This window comes from Enhydra lutris, unplaced genomic scaffold (assembly GCF_002288905.1).
Source record: "Enhydra lutris kenyoni isolate GAN:26980312 unplaced genomic scaffold, ASM228890v2 scaffoldscaffold24, whole genome shotgun sequence".
Lineage (NCBI taxonomy): Eukaryota > Metazoa > Chordata > Mammalia > Carnivora > Mustelidae > Enhydra > Enhydra lutris.
This window is the reverse complement of record NW_019154108.1, coordinates 10,182,726-10,200,794: the sequence shown is the minus strand read 5'-3', so window position 1 is coordinate 10,200,794 and position 18,069 is coordinate 10,182,726.

The following is an 18,069-nucleotide window of genomic DNA, read 5'->3' as shown; positions in this document are numbered from 1 at the left end:
GAAACAAAATCTAACAGCGCGCGATCAACTCCTTTAGCTCCAGACCAGACATTCTGAATGGCGTAAGGGCGTACCACCGGTCGTCTGCACAACGATGGGGAATGTCACCCTCGGTTCCCGGAACAACCCGATCTCCCTTTCACCACGCCCTCAGCACCTTGCCCTGCATCTCTGTGCGTCAGCTCTTTCCACTGTCAAATGAGACGCTGACAGTAACTTACCGTCGAGTTTTTGTGAGTCTTACAGTAGATCATGCGGGGGATGAACTGGTGTGCTGTTTGGCACATTACGTAAGTGCTTCATGACTATTAGGTGTTAATATCATCATCATTATTATTAATCTATTTCCAGATTTCAGCTGATTTCATATCATATGTTCATAAGTGGCATATTAATTTTACACTGGAAATCACGTTTTCTGTAGCCAGCTCTAAATGAATGTCCTAGTTCGATTGCATTTTTCCCCATAACCACATTACTGTTCTAAGTGGTAACCACATTTTCAACTTTGATGTTTTCCATGGTGCACAGTACAGTGCAGAGCCAACAATGGGCCTTAGACACGGCACTGAAGCAAATATAAGAAAACTGAAAGACTAAGAGGACGATTATCTTGGCAGGCACTGACCAATATACGGAAGGGCTGAATCACTGTGTAGTCCACTGGACACAGAAGTAACACTGTATGTTAACTACACTGGAATTAAAATTCTTTTAAGAAGTGCCAACAATAGATTTTATTCCCCCCCAAAAAAAAGAAAAAGAAAAAAATGAAAATGAAAGGCAACGAAGAAATACAAAGATATAGCTCACACAATGGACAAAATCTGTGAACGATCTCAACAGATGGGGTTAAGAACACTGAGAGTCATTCTAGAGAAAGTCCTACTCACTTTCTCTGAAACCTTACAGAAGATTACCTTGAAACCTCATAAAATTGGCATTTCAAATGTGTCTCATTTGACTGACTCAGTTGAAAGAGACTGCAATGAGCTTTTGTGGGGGAACAACTTCATAGGAAAAATAAAGTTGGAAGCACAACAGAATGAGCAAACATTATTTGTGGGTCGAGGTAAAACATATCCTGTTTTTCAAAATAAAAGCTTTTATTATAAGTCATTTTAGGGGCTCCTGGGTGGCTCAGTCTTTAAGCATCTGCCTTCGGCTCAGGTCATGATCCCAGGGTCTTGGGATTGAGCCCTGCATCAGGCTCCTTGCTTAGCAGGAAGCCTGCTTCTCCCTCTCCTTCTGCTTGCTGCTCCCCTGCTTCTGCTCTCTCTCAAATAAATAAATCTTTAAAAAAATAAAAATCATTCTCAAAAAAAGTATAAAGAGGGAACAGGGAGTTGTTTAATGGGTACAGATCTACAGTGTGGAAGGAGAAACTTCTGGAAATAGGTGGTAGGGACAGTTGCACAACAATGTGAATGGGCTTAATGCCACAGAACCATGTGCATAAAATGGTTAAAATGATAAATTCTGTGTTGTGTGTATTTCACTACAGTAACAAAAAAAAGAAAAGGTTTAAAATCACATATCTACTTTTACACATTTCTCTAAACATAGAAACACACAAATATAGTAAAATTTTCAGTAACCTTCTCTCCTTCAGGTACAGATACCTCTTCTAAACCCCAATGATGGTAAAGGTGACCTCAAAGGAAATACTTAGAGTAATAGGGTCATACACATTCTTTCAGATTCGCTGATGGCAACCAGAGGGTTTTCGAGAAGTCTCCCAGCTGTTGCGCTGTTTTCCCTTGGACGGACTCAGGAACGAAAGATGTTATGTTGTTTACACAGGGAATTTCTAAGTCAGAAGAAAAAGGCTGTCTTTTATGAAAGTGCACAGAAGAAAGATGAACATAGTAGGCACTGGAAACATTTCAAGAGGTAAGAAAGAGCCAAGATCCACAGATACCATGAAACGAAGATATTGACGTAGCCTTCATTAGTTATTGGTTTTTGCAGCCCTGGAAGAATCCATGTACCCTGTAAAGAGACTGCACTTAGCTCCCTCTTTTCTGTAGAGGGCTTGTGGAGGATTGAGGGGGTGGTGAGCCAGACTTTTCTCTTACAAACATGTCACCCTGCAGTCAGCAGGTGGGCAGAAACTTGGGCGCTGACATCCTGAGCAGGTCACCCTGGGTTCCCACCACCAACTGCCTGTACGCACTTGGTCGTCTCCACTCAGTCCACACAAGCACCAGATGAACACCCAGGACCTGGATGAAGAAGAAGGGGAGGGCTGTCTCTCCACTGCCTTTTTACTGTCTTCACTATTCTTTCCCGTTATCCCCTTTTGCCAAAAAGTAAATGGCAAAGTAAATTTTTAGCAGCAAAGTGTGCATTATTCTGATCTTTGCTTCCCTAGGATATGTTTATTCACAGGTTTAGTACCCCGTGTCAATGGGTTCTTATAAGTTTGTGCATGTAGTGATAGGCTGCTGTTGTATTAAAAAGGAAAAGCGTCCTTTTCTCAACAATCTATAAGCTGGTCGATTACAGTGGACCTGGGGGAAGTTTCTGCCCAGTAAGAAGCTTCCCCCCGCCCCAATTTGAGGGAGCATAAGTCCACACTAAAAACTAGGAACCCCCAATTCTACAGCCTTGTAAGGAACAAAGATGGTGGCACTGAGTCTTATTGCCCTTCTGTGGCGTGAGCCGGTGAGCTGTGTGACTCAAACATGTTCTATAAACACGCCCAGCTTGAAAACTTTTGTGCATAAAAATCAACAAAGTGGAAAAGACTACCTACAAAATAAGTGAAAATATTTGCAAATCTGATACTTGATAAGGGGTTAATATGCAGACTATATAAAGAACTACAAGTCAACAACAAAAAAATCAAATAACCCAATTTAGAAATGGGCAAAGGACTTGAATAGACATTTCTACAAAAGAGGATATACAAATGGCAAGCAAACATATGAGAAAATGGTCAACATCACTAACCATCGGAGAAATACAAATCAAAATATGTGGTAGGATGGCTACTATCCAAAAAACCCAGAAAACAACAGGTGTTGGCAGAAACAGAAAAATTGGGGGTGCCTGGGTGGCTCTGTCACTTGAGTCCCACTCTTGATTTTGGCTCAGGTCATGATCTCAGGGTCATGAGATTGAGCCCTGTGTCAGGCTCTGTGCTAAGCATGGAGTCTGCTTGAGATTCTCTTTCCCTCTCCCTTTGCCCCTCCCCCTGCACATGCTCTAAGTAAATAAATAAAATATTTTTAAAAAAACATAGAAAAATTGAAATGCCTACTCACTATTGATGGGATTATAAAATGGTGTAACCATTATGGAAAACAATATGGTGGTTCCTCAAAAAATTACGCATAGAACTACTACACGATCCAGTCGTCCCACTTCTAGGTATACACCCGAAAGCACTGAAAGGATCTTGAGGAAACATTTGCAGGGCCATGTTCGGAGCAGCGCTTTCCACAAGAGCCAAGAGGTGGCAACAACCAAGTGTCCATCAACAGATGAATGGATAGACACAGTGTGGTCTGAGCGTAGAACGGAGTATTATTCAGCCATATAAAGGGAAGAAATCTCATCACACACTCCAACATAGATGACCCTCAGGGACATTGTGTTAAGTGAAAATACCCCAGTCATAAAAATACTGATTCCGTATGATTCCACATATAAGGAGGGTCCTAGAGTAGCCAAACCTATAGAAACAGATAGGAGAATGGTGGCTACCAGGGGTTGGGCAGTGGGTAAGGGGAGTTGTTGTTTAAAGGAAAGCTGAGGCTGGAATCCTGGGGACAGGAACATTGAAGGGTGGGGATCAAGAGAGGTGAGGGGTTCTGGAAAGTGCGCGTCTTTGAACCCAGCAAGTGTGAGACGCTGCTGTGAACTCACACAGGCTAAGGATGGAACTGGCAACTGGGAGGCACACGGTGAGCTGGTCAGCGGCTGCAGAGGGAGCAGAGGGCAGAAGGCTGGCCAGGAGCCACACACGGAGGGCGGGAGGGCTGGACGGAGGCCAGCGGTGACAGGCAGGAAGAGACCAGGGCTGGGGGACGTGCGTCCTAGGGAAGGCAGGTGTCCCTAAAAAGAGGGGTAGACCTGAGTGAGATCGGGTCCGGAGAGAAATTAACAGGTGGATAAAGAGAAAAGGAAGGAGAACAAAGGATGGAGGAAGACAGGTAGGGAGGTGGCCGGAGGGACCAGAGCAGGAGGCTAGGAGATAAAGACGGTGACCATGCAGCCCAGCTCTGAGATGAGGGAGCACTCGGGGGCCAGGGGGTGGGGAGGCTGGGTGGGGGATGGAAATGCTGCTGGCAACAGGTGTCTGGACTCAGGGACTCAGGGCCACTCTGGACCCTGCCCTGGAGCTAGCCCCCCCCACAAAGCCTCCCAGCCCCGGCCAGGAACTAAGGCCTGTGAGCCAGGAGGGGGCAGTGAGGAGGGGGCAGTGAGGAGGCGGCAGCGGCACGTGCGGGCCTGGGGCCTGGAAGAGTCATTTTGCCAAGGTGTTGCTAAGAGAGTGCAAGCCTGTCCAATACGAGGCCAGGTCCTCCGATCAGACAAGACGGAGGCCCAGGGGCGGGGCAGGAACTTGGAGAAGAGATGCCAACATCTGGAGCAGCCTTTGATTTGGATTTTATTACAGGAGGTCAGTGATGGGGTGCGGTGTGTGACCCCCATGACACTGAGCCGTCTGTTACCTGCACGCACACACATCATTTTTCCTGCCTATAAAACACCTTAGCTGACCTCTGCAAGGAGCCCTGTAGGCCTCACAGTTTCTGTGTGTGTGTGTGTGTGTGTGTGTGTGTGTGTGTGTGTGTGTGTCCCCCTGGAGCCACTCCCTGATTCCCCTCCTCCGGGCACGGTTTTTAACCACTGCTGATGGGGTCCCAGGTCTACGTTTCGGGCCCCTGGTTTCTCCTTTTCTCAGTGTCAGCGCCGGTGTCTGCCGACTCATGCCCACGATTTGCTTTGTTGCTCCCAGGACCCGAGCCCTTGATGTTAGCCATGTATCCGGGCAATTCCATCAGGGGGTTAAAAATGCAACCTTTCTTTGAAGTTAGGTTACAACTGTTTGGAAGTAATTCTGTGTCCTAGGCCATATGAATTCCCGATTCCTACATTCAAGGAATTTTGCCACTGTCTGGTCCGTCCCAATTATTGCAGAAATTGACTAGGTTTTTCTCTGGCTTTTACAACTCCACACTGCGTGGTATAAGCAATGTGTGTTGTCAGATGGCCAAATGGAAAATGGAAGACACAGAACCAAAAAGATGCACATCTGAGCTGTGTGGGTGGTTTTCTTATTATAAAATATACATTACTTTGAATATATAATTTAAATATGTTAAATATCAAAATATTCTAAAATATATGTGTTAGTTGGTTATTTCTATGTGTTGAGCTAGGGAAGAATCGCATTCAGGATTGTTATGAATTCTTGCTGTGCTATTAACATTGACATAAATAACTACTCTAAATCATCCTTTTCTTTATAGCCTTATGATGTTTGAAACCTGTTTGTCAATCTGCAACAGCTTTATTAAATCAAGCCAAGTCCAAACACCTCACTTCCACCCACAGGAAAAAAGATAGATGTGCTGTGACAAAAATAGCAGAGTTACCCCTACCGCAAACCTTGTCAATCACCCGAAAATGATCAGGTCAGCAGAACGGTACCCAGCGCAGCTTTGGCTAAGACGCCCAACAAGTGGGGGCTCATACTTCCCAAAAGGGGCACAGGCAATGTCGAACCCCACCTGTCATGCACACAATTCTAAAACTAAAATGCAGGCTTTTAAAAGACATCAAGAAACATTTCTTTTGAAAAATTAATGAACCGAGCAAACTGCCTTGCTGTTCAAACTCCGTTTCAAAGAAGCCAAATAGTTCAGGAAGGAAGATTATCTTTTTTTAAAAAAGTAGTTATTTATTTAAGACACACAGGGAGAGAGGGCATGAGCAAGAGTAGCATCAGAGAGAGGGTGAAGGGTCTCTGCTGAGCACCCCCCACCATGAGGAGTTTGAACTCAGGACCTCATGATCATGATCTGAGCCAAAGGCAGATGCTTAACTGACTGAGCCACCCAGACGCCTCCAAGGAAAATTATCCTTAACAGAGAATTCCAGCACATAAACACAGAAGGAATAACAGCATTTTGAAAAACCACCATTTTGCAACTCCTAATAAACAATGTTTCTAGGCAAGTATTAGGGAAAGGATGATGGGGAACTTCATAGTCATTGGATCTGATGGCTACTGGATTCGAGCAAGGGATGGACAGAGAGAAAATTCTAACAATATGTGCCTCCCTAGGGAGGGCCATAAAAATACCCCACCTCCAACGAACTCACAAAAAGCAAAAACAAAACCAAACTGATCTTGAACTTGATCAAGCCTCTAGGTTTAACCACTGGTGGACAGGAAGTACAAAGAATAGAAAAACACGTCAAACGCTACCACAGAAAAGCAATCAGACAAACCCAAAACGTGGAAAATCCTATAGAACCAGTGGCCAGGCTTTTCAACAAATAAACAGCAAGAACGGAAGGGGAGGGGACTGTTAGAGGTTGAACACATCAGCCACATGCAATGGGTGGACCTTGTTGGGGTCCGACTAGAATAAACCAACAATAAAAAGACATTTATGAGACAACAGTGAACATTTGAACGACCATGTTATCAGACAACATTAAAGAATCATTGCTAATTTTTTTTTAGTTACAATAATGGTTTCATGGTTGTGTGGAAAAAAGGGGAAGGGGGTCCCTACCTGTTAGAGAGAGTATCAAAGCCTTTCCAGAAGGAAGGCCATGATGTCTGGAATTGGTTCGGAGATAATCCAGCAGGGGGTAGAGTAGACATGGAATAGATAGGGCAAGACTGGCTGACAGAGAGTGATGGATACATGGGGGTCCTTTGATCCAATTCTTTTTGTGTTGACATTTCTTACTAGAAGGTCCTTTTTGGGGGCACCTGGGTGGCTCAGTGGATTAAGCCGCTGCCTTCGGCTCAGGTCAAGCTCTCAGGGTCCTGGTATCGAGTCCCGCATCGGGCTCTCTGCTCAGCAGGGTGCCTGCTTCCCTCTCTCTCTCTCTCTGCCTGCCTCTCCATCTACTTGTGATCTCTCTAAGTCAAATAAATAAATAAAATCTTAAAAAAAAAAAAAATAGAAGGTCCTTTTTGAATCACCCAAACGGGTGATCAGTGCCTTGCAAAGGCAGTTCCAGAATAACATAAGCTCGTTTGCTCTCCACCTGTTAGGCTTTCTGCTCACCCCCTCCATCAAAGCACCCCTCTAAATTCCAGTGCCCCCCCAAAGACTCTTGAGCTAAATAGGAGGCCCCCTTTTTGGCTGCAGGTTCCAGCTCTGTTTTTGAGTCAGGAGACATGAGGTTGCTCATAAACCTTCCTGGAGGTTCTCTGATCCCTGTGTGACCAGTGGGTTTGTGTCTGTGCACTTCTGTGTAGAGCCATGGTGGAAAGCAGGTGTCTAGACCAACCAAACCTCTCTTTCTCTACTTACTGCCTATTAACGCATTATCTGGAAAGGTCCAGTGTTGGCCCCAATTTCAGGTCACCAAGGATCGACAACATGTCATTAAAAATTAAATATTGGACGACACCAGCCTAAAACATCTCATACTCTAAACCCAGGAAGCTCTTGGAAGCCAACCTGAAGAGGTTTCCACCAAGCAAGGATGGGTAACTGCCAGCATCAGTAAGAAGAACTGCAATGGAGGGAAACACACCAAACCCATGTAAGTTTACGACAGACACACGTTTGCGACAATGCTAAAACGTGAACAAACAAAAATTGGTCACTGTTAGAGAATGCTAGGAAACTAAATCATTATTTTCAAAATTGTTAAATAAAAATAATTTTTTTAAATCCTCCTAACATTTATCCTTTTTCTTGTAAGACTGTACCACTGGGCAACCAAATAGTAGATGAGAAATAGTTTCCTTTAAACAAGAATTGCAACTAAGAAAGGAAGGAGGAAGGATAGACATAGACAGTATCTAGTGTATTAATAAACCTAGCGTTCATCAATAACGGCATTGATGCCCAGATAACATGGTGTCACTCCTTTTTTTTTTTCTTAAAGGTTTTATTTATTTACTTGACAGAGAGATCACAAGTAGGCAGAGAGGCAGGCAGAGAGAGAGGGGGAAGCAGACTCCCTGCTGAGCAGAGAGCCCGATGCGGGGCTTGATCCCAAGACCCTGAGATCATGACCTGAGCCGAAGGCAGAGGCTTTAACCCACTGAGCTACCCAGGTGCCCCGGTGTCACTCACTTCTTGATGAAAGGACACAACACCTATAAAGTAATCTTATATCCCCAAAAACTCAAACCAGAATTTGATCAAGCCCAGATGCAATGGCCAATTTATGGATTAGAGAGGACAGAGGAAGGCATTTCAACTGCATAGACCGTGGGGAGGCAGCCAGCCAAATTCAGCCTCTGGGAAACTCAACAGGACAAACATGGTTTCTTCAATAATTATTTGCAGGGGGGTGCAGATAGGGGAGAAAGGTTGGAGACAAAAATTATATGTTAAAGGAAACTTTACGTATAAGCCAACCACAATACAGTCAATCTTTGTTGACTTCTAATTCAAACTGTTATTTTTTTCAAAGCCTCTCATTACATTTATGGGAAAATTGATCATTTGAACACTGGCTGGGTATTTGATAACATTAAGCAATTTTTATTTTTTAGGGGTAATCAGAGTATTGTGGTTATGCTTTTTAATAAGAATCTTTATCTTTTAAATATGCCTGCTGAGGGGGTACCCAGGTGGCTCAGTCAGTTAAGTGTCTGCCTTTGGCTCAGGTCAAGCCATGATCTCGGGGTCCTGGGATCGAGTCCCGCATCGGGCTCCCTGCTCAGTGGAGAGTCTGCTTTCTGTCTCCCTCTGCCCCTCCCCTCCTCATGCTCTTGCTCATTTTCTCTTCTCTCTCTCTCAAATTGTAAAAAATGCATGCTGAAAATATTATAGATGAGGTGAGATGATGTCTCATGTATTGTGGTTGGCTGATACGTAAGGTTTCCTTTAACATATGATTTTTGTCTCCAACCTTTCTCCCCTATCTGCACCACCCCCCCCAATAATTATTGAAGAAACCATGTTTGTCCTGTTGAGTTTCCCAGAGGCTGAATTTGGCTGGAGAATAACAAGTGTGAGGACAATGCCTGAAGATGGAGTCAGGATTGGCCTTGAGGTGACAGCTGCTCAGGAAGATGGAAGTGGGGGTTCGCTGCACGTTGCTCACTGAACTCTCAGTAATAAAGCATTTTACAAAAAACATGTATATTGCAACCTGGTGGGATAATTTATGGAGTTATTATTTTGTTATTATTCTTATTATTCTTACTGCTGTTAAAAGAGACCAAAAAAATTAAAAGTGATTCCTTCTCTTCTCCTCCCCACCCACCCCTTCCTGGGGGCAAGCTGTGCTTTGAGTCCTGGAGAACCAGGGCTTCCTTTGCAAATAGGGCAGGGCCAAAAGGCTTTGCTTTCAAAAGCCTTCACACAAACAAGCCAACAGCTGAACCATCGAGAGAGCAGGTGGGTCTCTGGGCTTGGGGAGGGGGAAGGGCAGAGGAGGGCAGACGTGCAGGGGGGAAGGAATGTCCCCTCCTCCAGAGATCGGCTTCTTCTACACTTCACTGTGGTCTTAACACCCATCGTGTGGAGAAAGCCCCATGTTTAGAGAAGGTGCTCAATTTCCCCCTTGTTTCTTCACAAGAGCCATTCGAGTTCCCCATACAGCAACCAGAGAAGATGAAAGGACTTCTCAGGTGGTGCTAGGTGATGAGAAACAATGGTCATGTTGTGGTAAATATTGTGGGTTTTAGAGGTAGTTTACAAATGCCCAGATTCTTATGTGGCACAGGTAAACTGAGGGCTCTTTGTGATATGACTGGATAGGAGGCACCTGGGAGTCAGACTTGATTTAGAAAAACAAAGCTACCAGAATGTGATGGGCATCTTCCATGCCTGAGGGTCAGGTTGCCCATTAATTCCTTCCTGATATTGAAACACTACGAACCCCAAGTCTCTTCGCATTTATCTTTAGACACACAATTTTTGTTAAAGGCTTACTTACCTTTGGTAGCCACCACATTGGCTTATCAAGCTCTAGTCCTTATAATTTCTAATGAAGCCCCCAACAGTGTTAATTGGACCTGATTAATCTTGACTCCCTTCATTCAGGGTTAAAGATCCTGAGTGTTTAAAAGAAACTGGGAAATTCGGGGGATCGTGATAGTTCACGATAGTTCACTAAGGATGTGACAAGAGGGGATATTCTTGGATTTCTCAAGCAAGTAAAAAGTTTAGAGCTGTTGTTGAGTTGGACACAAAACACCTGCAGTATTTTTCAATCTAGATGAGTCCAAATCATTTCAGGGAATCTGAAGGCCCATTGAAAAGAAAGACCCGGGTGAGGGTCTACACAGACGGAAGCCCTCAGTGCTACGGGTGGGTGGGGACGCTGCGGGATCTGGGATCTTATCGACACTATGTTTCCTCTGTGTCTTTCTCCTCTTCCCCATCTTCAATTTTTGGATTGCCCCCAGGTTTAGACCTCAGAGCCCTCCTCTTCTCTATCCCGCCGCCCTCCTTAGGTGATCCACCCAATCTCACAGCTTTAAGTCACCAAACACCGACTCTTCCAACCATAGCTTCTGCCCTGGGCTCCAGGCTCTGACAACCAGCCTGGGGGTTTGGTTGGCTTCTCTGTGTTGCCATGTCCCCCAACACACCCTCCATTTCCCCAAACCTTGACTGATGGCACCTTGTCACTCGGGCCAAATCCCTGTTATCTTCCCTGACATTTTTCTCTTTCTCCAACCACATCGAATCCATCAGGAAATCCTTTTGGTTCTACCTCCCAAATGGATCGATGTCAACCACTTCTCACCCGATCTACCAGTGACACCCTTGTCCGAGAGGCCAAATCCTATGCGACAGGCCGTGAACTGGTTCCACACCATTCAGTGGCTTCTCTTCACTGTCAGCAGATAGCCAAAATTCTTTCCCAGACTATGCAGCCCTTATGTTCTGGGATATTCTGCCTCCCTCTCCATCCCTAACTCCTGCCTCCCTCTCTTTACCCAGTCTACCACGGCCTCAGCGGCCTCCTTTCTGTTCCTCCAGGCCGTCAAACTCTTGGCACTTGCTGTCCTCTCTGTATCGAATTCTCTTCCCCAATGTTCCTTCATTTTTTTCACTCACTGTGCAAATGTCACCTCCTTGGAGAGGACATCCCATATCGCCCTGACTGGAAGGGTGCCCTAACACCCCCTTATCCTTGTCTTGTTCTCTGCAGTGTTTATCCCTATGCGATATATAGATTGACTTCTTGTTGTCTCCTTGACTAGAAGCCAAATTCCGTAAGGTAAGGACTTGGTTTTGTTCACTAGAGCAGTTTCGAGCACAGAGTATCATTGAAGAAATGTTTATGGAATGAATGAAGTTAAAATGACATATCTGCCTTTCTTCATAAAATTCCTGAGGTAACTAGTTTAGGAAAACAGCCTTCCTGATTCCCAGAAATACTCCAAGGACCTGAACTCAACCTCATTACGTAATTCTCAAAGACTTACTATGAAAGAGCATATTTCTACTGGTCACTCAACAGATATTGACTGAGCACTTTGTAGTGACAGATACATATCAAGCCCTTTATGCTCAGAGGATCTCTACAAGGTAAATATGATGACTGCTATTTTATAGCTGGGCAACTGAGGTAGAGACCCATCCAATGACCTCTCCCAGGTCACCTATCCTGCACCTGGCACAGGTGGAAGCCCAGAAGCAGGTCCATTGTTTCCCCTGAGCCATGCTGTAAAGCTATTTTAGTATGAGCTTCAAGCCATCTCATTCCAGAACATTCTCTCCCGCCCAGTACTAGCAGCAAAACCTACAGGAGCCCAGAAACATCTTGTGATTCATCCTGTCATCTCCTTCTATGAAGCCCTCTGGGAGTCCTACACACAGAGCTGGCTGCTTTCTGCTCTGATCCCAAAACCCTCATTCACAATGCTGAACACCTATTGCCTGGTGTAACAGCTTGTCTTGAGGTCTAGCCCATAAGACGGAAACCTCTCAAGGACAAGGACTGTGTCTCATTCACTGTGGCATCTCTGTGTCCAGATCTGTCTGGAGCATACTGGGAATTCAATAAACGTTGACTGAATGAGCAGATGAATTGTGTTAGGAACTACAGTTATATCTCAAGAAGCTGGTAGTAGAGCAGAGGGCCACTTAGACCCTCGTTCTGGCTTCAGTGATCACTCTTCCGCTCTTACTTGCGTGTTTATTTCCCCAGCTCCTATTTCTTTGCTTGAACACTTGGGACATTCCTGCCAACTGTTCTGTCTGACTGTGGGATGTTCTTCCTCATGACCTCCTCCAAGTGGTAACTGTTTAGAATGAAATGTAACTGTTTAGGATGAAATCCCAATGAATTGGGATTTTTTTTTTTTTTTTAAGATTTTCATTTACTTATTTGAGATAGAAAGAGAGAGCATGAGCAGGGGAGGGGCAGAGAAAGAGGGAAAGAGGGAGAAGCAGGCTCCCCACTGAGCAGAGAGCCTGATGCAGGACTCGATCCTAGGATCCCAAGATCATGACCTGAGCCACCCAGGCACCCCTTGAATTGGGATTCTGCGTAATGATGTGCTTTGTGGGCTCCATCTCACAGCAGCCGGGGCGGGGGATGGGGGCGGTTCTTGGTTCTATCTGGCTGGAAACCATCTGCGAGGGCTCAAATTGGGTGCCTCCTGGAGCTAATCCAGCTGAACCCTTCAGTACACATTGTCATGGGCCTTTAGAAAGTTCAAGTCATCAATGGAATGCAGACATTGAAAAAATCAATAGATACTATTTTTGCCTATCAAATTGGCACTATTAAAAGCCCAAAAAACACTGAGGGTTTTGCTAGAATAGCTCGAAAGTACATTCTTAACAATAGGCTTCTAAATACAGACATCCCCAGCTCTTTAAAGATGACTCAACCATTCCATTTCTAGGACTGTATTCTAAGCCAATAATTAAGATTTAACTACCTAGATGTTCATAACAATTTATCATAATAGAGAAAAATTAGAAATTATTTAAATGACCAGGAACAAGGAACTAGTTAAATAAATTACAACAGATCCCAACAATTAGATACTATTCTGTGATTAAATTTATATTTTGGGTAAAGATACATGAACGCAGAAAAATTGTTCAGGGTGTATTGAGGTACAGATCGCATCATAGGAACCTTGCCATAAATATTTGTCGGGTTTATTTCTCCTCCCCTGGGTGGGGGCGGGGATAGCCAGTGGTTGAATGATCTCTGGGATGACGCCGCCTTCCGTGGATGCCTGGAAGCAGGAAGTCCTCAGCTCCCGCCCCCCAACCCCGCTGTCCCTCCAGGGACTCTAACCTGAGCCTGTGAGAGGTCACTCCACCATGACGGGCTGTGCCGGTTAGGAGGTGGTTGCTATGTCTTGCCCCTAGCTTCTTTGCCCCCAGAAAGCCCTCTTGGATCCTGTCTTCCCTGAGCCTCCTTCCCCGGCTCCCGTGGGCTCTGTGAGGACCTCTGCCTCCCAGTGAATAAGCCCCTTTCTCTCCAGTTAAGCAGGCTTGTTTCCATTCTTGTAGTCAAGAACCCCAACCAATCGACTCCACAGGGATACTTTGAAGAAGCTCTATAAAGCCACATAGTCTTGGGACACCTGGGTGGCTCAGTCAGTTAAGCATCTGCCTTTGGCTCAGGTCATGATCCCAGGGTCCTGGGGTCGAGTCCCGCATCGGGCTCCTTGCTCTGCTGGGAACCTGCTTCTTCCTCTGCCTGCTGTTCTCCCTACTTGTGCTCTCTCTCGCTCCTCCCAACAAATATATAAATAAGTTTTTTTGAAAAAACAAAAGAACAAAAAACATAGTCTTCGGTTTTCTTTTCTTTTTTTGCTTCCTGGTATTTTCCAGTTTCTTTTTAATAGCTCTGCATTGCTTTAAAAATACTATAATGATTTTTAGAGTATTTTACATTTTACATTGCTTTCTCAAAAAACCCTTTCCACTGGAGATTCTCAAAATTAGAATCCGATCTGGCCAGCATGCATCGCATCGGTCACTGGGCCCATGTGTCAGCAGACACATGTCAGGAAGGCAGGCAGGTGTCCTAAGGGCAGCACGGGTGTGGCTCGGGCCGCCTACACACTCTCGCCCTTTACTAAATATAAGGGTGCCCAGTGAAGCAGAGCGTTCACAAATGTTACCTGGTTTTAACAAAACTAGCCTCCCTAAACTGACAGGAGGCTTAGAAAGTTTCCCACAAAGTGGCCTGGAATGGAAAATAGCAGGAGTGCTGTTAGCAGAAGCAAGCACCAAGAAAATGGCAGAGCTCCGTGTCAGCTAAGTGACAAGGTCTCATCTGATTTTGTGAAAAGTAACTAAAAAAGTCTGTGTATTATCAAGAAGACCAGTCGGCAAATCAATTTACCATCATTCTCACTAACAACAAACTTTACCCCCTGTGGACATCATGCCTTGGGCGGGTAACCAGGCTCTGAGTAGAGCCACCACAGCTGGCAAGATATTTAAAAATTAAGTGTCCAGGGGCGCCCGGGGGGCTCAGTCAGGTAAGCATCTGCCTTCAGCTCAGATCATGATTCCAGGGTCCTGGGATCCAGCCTTGCATTGGTTCCCCTCCTCAGGGGGAAGTTTGCTTCTCTCTCTCCTTCTGCCCCTCCCCATGCTCATGCTCTCTCTCAAATAAATCAAATTTAAAAAAAAAAATAAGAATAAAAACTAAGCATTCAGATCACAAAACCCCTAATTTTTTTTTTTTTTTAAGATTTTATTTATTTGAGAGACAGAGAGAGAAGCAGGCTTCCCGCTGAGTAGAAACCCGATGCGGGGCTTGATCCCAGGACCCTGAGATCATGACCTGAGCCGAAGGCAGCGGCTTAACCCACTGAGCCACCCAGGCGCCCCTAATAGTACCACTTTTTAAAAGAGTTTTTATTTATTGAGAGAGAGAAAGTGTGAGCACACCAGTTGGGGGAGGGGCAGAGGGAGACTCTTCAAACAGACTTCCTGCTGACCAGGGAGACAGATCTGGGGCTCCACATGGGGCTTGATCTCTGACCCTGAGATCATGACCTGCACCAAAACCAAGAATCAGACGCCAACCAACAGAGCCATGCCAGTGCCCCACGACGTGAAAGCAGTTTGGATGCCCACCAGTAAACGAATGGAGGAGCAAAACGCGGTAAGTATGGACGACGGAGTTTCAGCCTGCCTTTAAAAGGCAGGAAATCCCGACACCTGCTCCAACATGGATGAGCCTTGAGGACAGGATGCGGAGTGAAATCAGCCAGTCACAAAGAGACAAATACTGTGTGATTCAACTTACAAGCGGTATCTAACTCGTAGTCGTCAAATGCACAGAAACAAAGCAGAATGGTATCTGCTAGTGGCAGGGGGGAAAGGGGTGTTGTCTAATGGGTATAAAATTCTGATTTGCAAGACGAAAAGGTTCTGGAGATCTGTTTCACAAGAACGTACATACACTCCGCACTACTGAACGGTACACTGGACAATGATTAAGATGGTTCATTTTATACTGTTGGGGATTTTTTACTGCAGTTTTCAGAAAAAAAAAAAAAAAGACCAAGTGCTGCCTAAAACCCCTAATTTCACAATCTAGAAGTAAACTTAAGAGCTTATAATTAGCAGCACCAGGATAGCAAATCTCCTGTTATCTCTACCAGCAGTGACTTAGGTGGCTCTCTACCCTCGGCCCATAGATCAAATACATTATTACCTACCTGCCTACCCAGGCAGCGGTCCACTCCCTCCTCTCCTCCCCCCTTCCCTCCCCTTTCTCCTCTTCCTCCTTCACTACTTCCTCCCTACCCAGGCTGGTTTCCTATAAATAAGATTTGTGCCATGCCTTATACCCTTTAAAGAATTTTCACCTTTATTATCCATTTGATTTTCCCACCAGTCCGACAAGGTTGGCATTCTTCCCACTTCATAAATTGGGACACAGAGACCCAGTAGTATTAAATGTCTGCACCCACTGCCTTGTCGGTCTGTGGCAAAGCCCAGCTCCAAACCCCACACTTGACTGTGCAATCTAATACTGTCCCAGAGATTTGGTCTTGGGGCCTGATGGGACCCAGGAGCCCGGATTTCTAATATATACCCCTCCCAGGTATTCTGATGCAGGAGACTGCTGGCCCAACTTGCAGACTCACACAGCCGCCCCGTCCAGCATGAGGTTGGGGGCTATGTGACCGGGGGCTCTTGGCTTCTTTAAAGTGCCCAGAGGCAGTGTAGTGACACTGACCCTTTACAGGGAAGTGGCTGTAGGAACAAGGCGCTCTCTAACCCGAAAACAACTAGAAAAGGTGAAGGAGGGAAAGTTGGAAGGCAGAGAGAAAGATCTCGATGCATCGCATGCCACAGAAAATAATCCTGCCAGTGGAGATCCCAAACCAGCCAACCGTCTTGGACGTTCTCTTTGCCTCTTAGCATCTGGCGCTTGGACGCTTGGGAAGGCGCGGGAAGCTGAGCTGGGCTCTGTTTTCCAGGCAGGGTGCACAGGAGGGGGCACCTGACCAGAGTGAGTCACGGGCAACACAGGGCAAAGCTGTCTCCGCACGAGGCCCAGCAGAGCTGGGGGGTGTGGCAGGCGCTCCAGAAGCCAGGGTCACAAGGACAAGCAGACCCTGCACAAGACACCAAGCACCCCTCTTGCCAGGAAAATGCCCTGTGGTTGAAACCAGAGACTGGGGGCTAAGTGGGAGAGAGAGGTAAAAGATGAACCGAAATGGCTTGAGTAGAAAGACAAATGTTCCCTTTGTGACTCTGCCACATTTATTCTGGAACTGGGGGATACAACCAGATTTCTGTGGGAAGTCTGTGTTGCTCCTTTTTGGAGGCCTTAAAAAAAAAAAAAAAAAAAAAAAAAAAAACAAGACAAATTTGTGCTAAAGATAAATGAATCAGATTCCAAAGAGCTAACTCTTATGACTACTGGAATTTCCTTGAGACAGGTTTTGCAGCTGGACATCAGTCAAAACTTTCAGGAGAATTCTAGAAGGGAGTAGCTGATCCTGAGGCGTCCTTCTAGGGGAGCACCGGTCCTCAGAAAGATGATGAATATGTCGGGGTTAACTCACTAAACTGTGCTTCTCGGACGCAAGGGTCATGCAGGGCAACAGGCTTCTAGAAGAGAACCTGGAACCACCCGTGTGTCTAAACAAGTCCACACCTGGGTCTCCGCCCTGGGCACCAGCACACGCATCACCGTGGCATGCTGGGGCTGGCCCATGCTGCCCAACGAGGTGCCCTTGGAGGCGCCGCCTTCGAGGACCTGTCACATCCCTGCCACCATCCTCAGCGGCTGCAGTGTGTCCCCAAGGGGTCCGAGCTCTCCGAAGGGTCACCATGCCCCCTCCCCACGCTGCTCCGCTCTGACCTAAAGGCATGGGGCTCAGACCCCCATCTGGGAAGTGACTCTCGCACACGTGGCTAAGCCAACCCTGCACTTGGGTTTCATCTTGGGTCCCATCGCTACACCTTCCATAAGTGATGATTCCTTGCCCGCATCCATGTTTGCTATTTGTAAATGGAATGACCCTAAGGACAAAGTGAAGTCAAACTTCCAGCAGCCTGGGTTATTACCCGGGAATGGCAGGGGAGCCCGTCACCACCTCCCCTCCTGCTATACTGGTTGCTGCAGTGGAGGTCCCCAGACCCCTGCCCCTTTCAGTCTGGTAGCTCTCCTCCCTGCCTCTGACCCTAGCACGCAGGCTCCAAGGGCCATCACTACCCCCGCGCGCTGCTGGACCCAACTGCCTTGACCTTCGCTTCCTTCCATCCCAGCTGACAAAACCCGAACCCTGAGCCGACACAGCAACCCACCGTGTTTGCTCCTGAGCCTGAGTTATTGGGCAAAATCCTCCAGGAGTCCCTGAAAATCCTTACACAGATCGCTCATCTCCTGCTCTGTAACCCATCACCTTCTTCCTCAGTACAAACATGAGAGAGGCCATTGGGAAGGAGC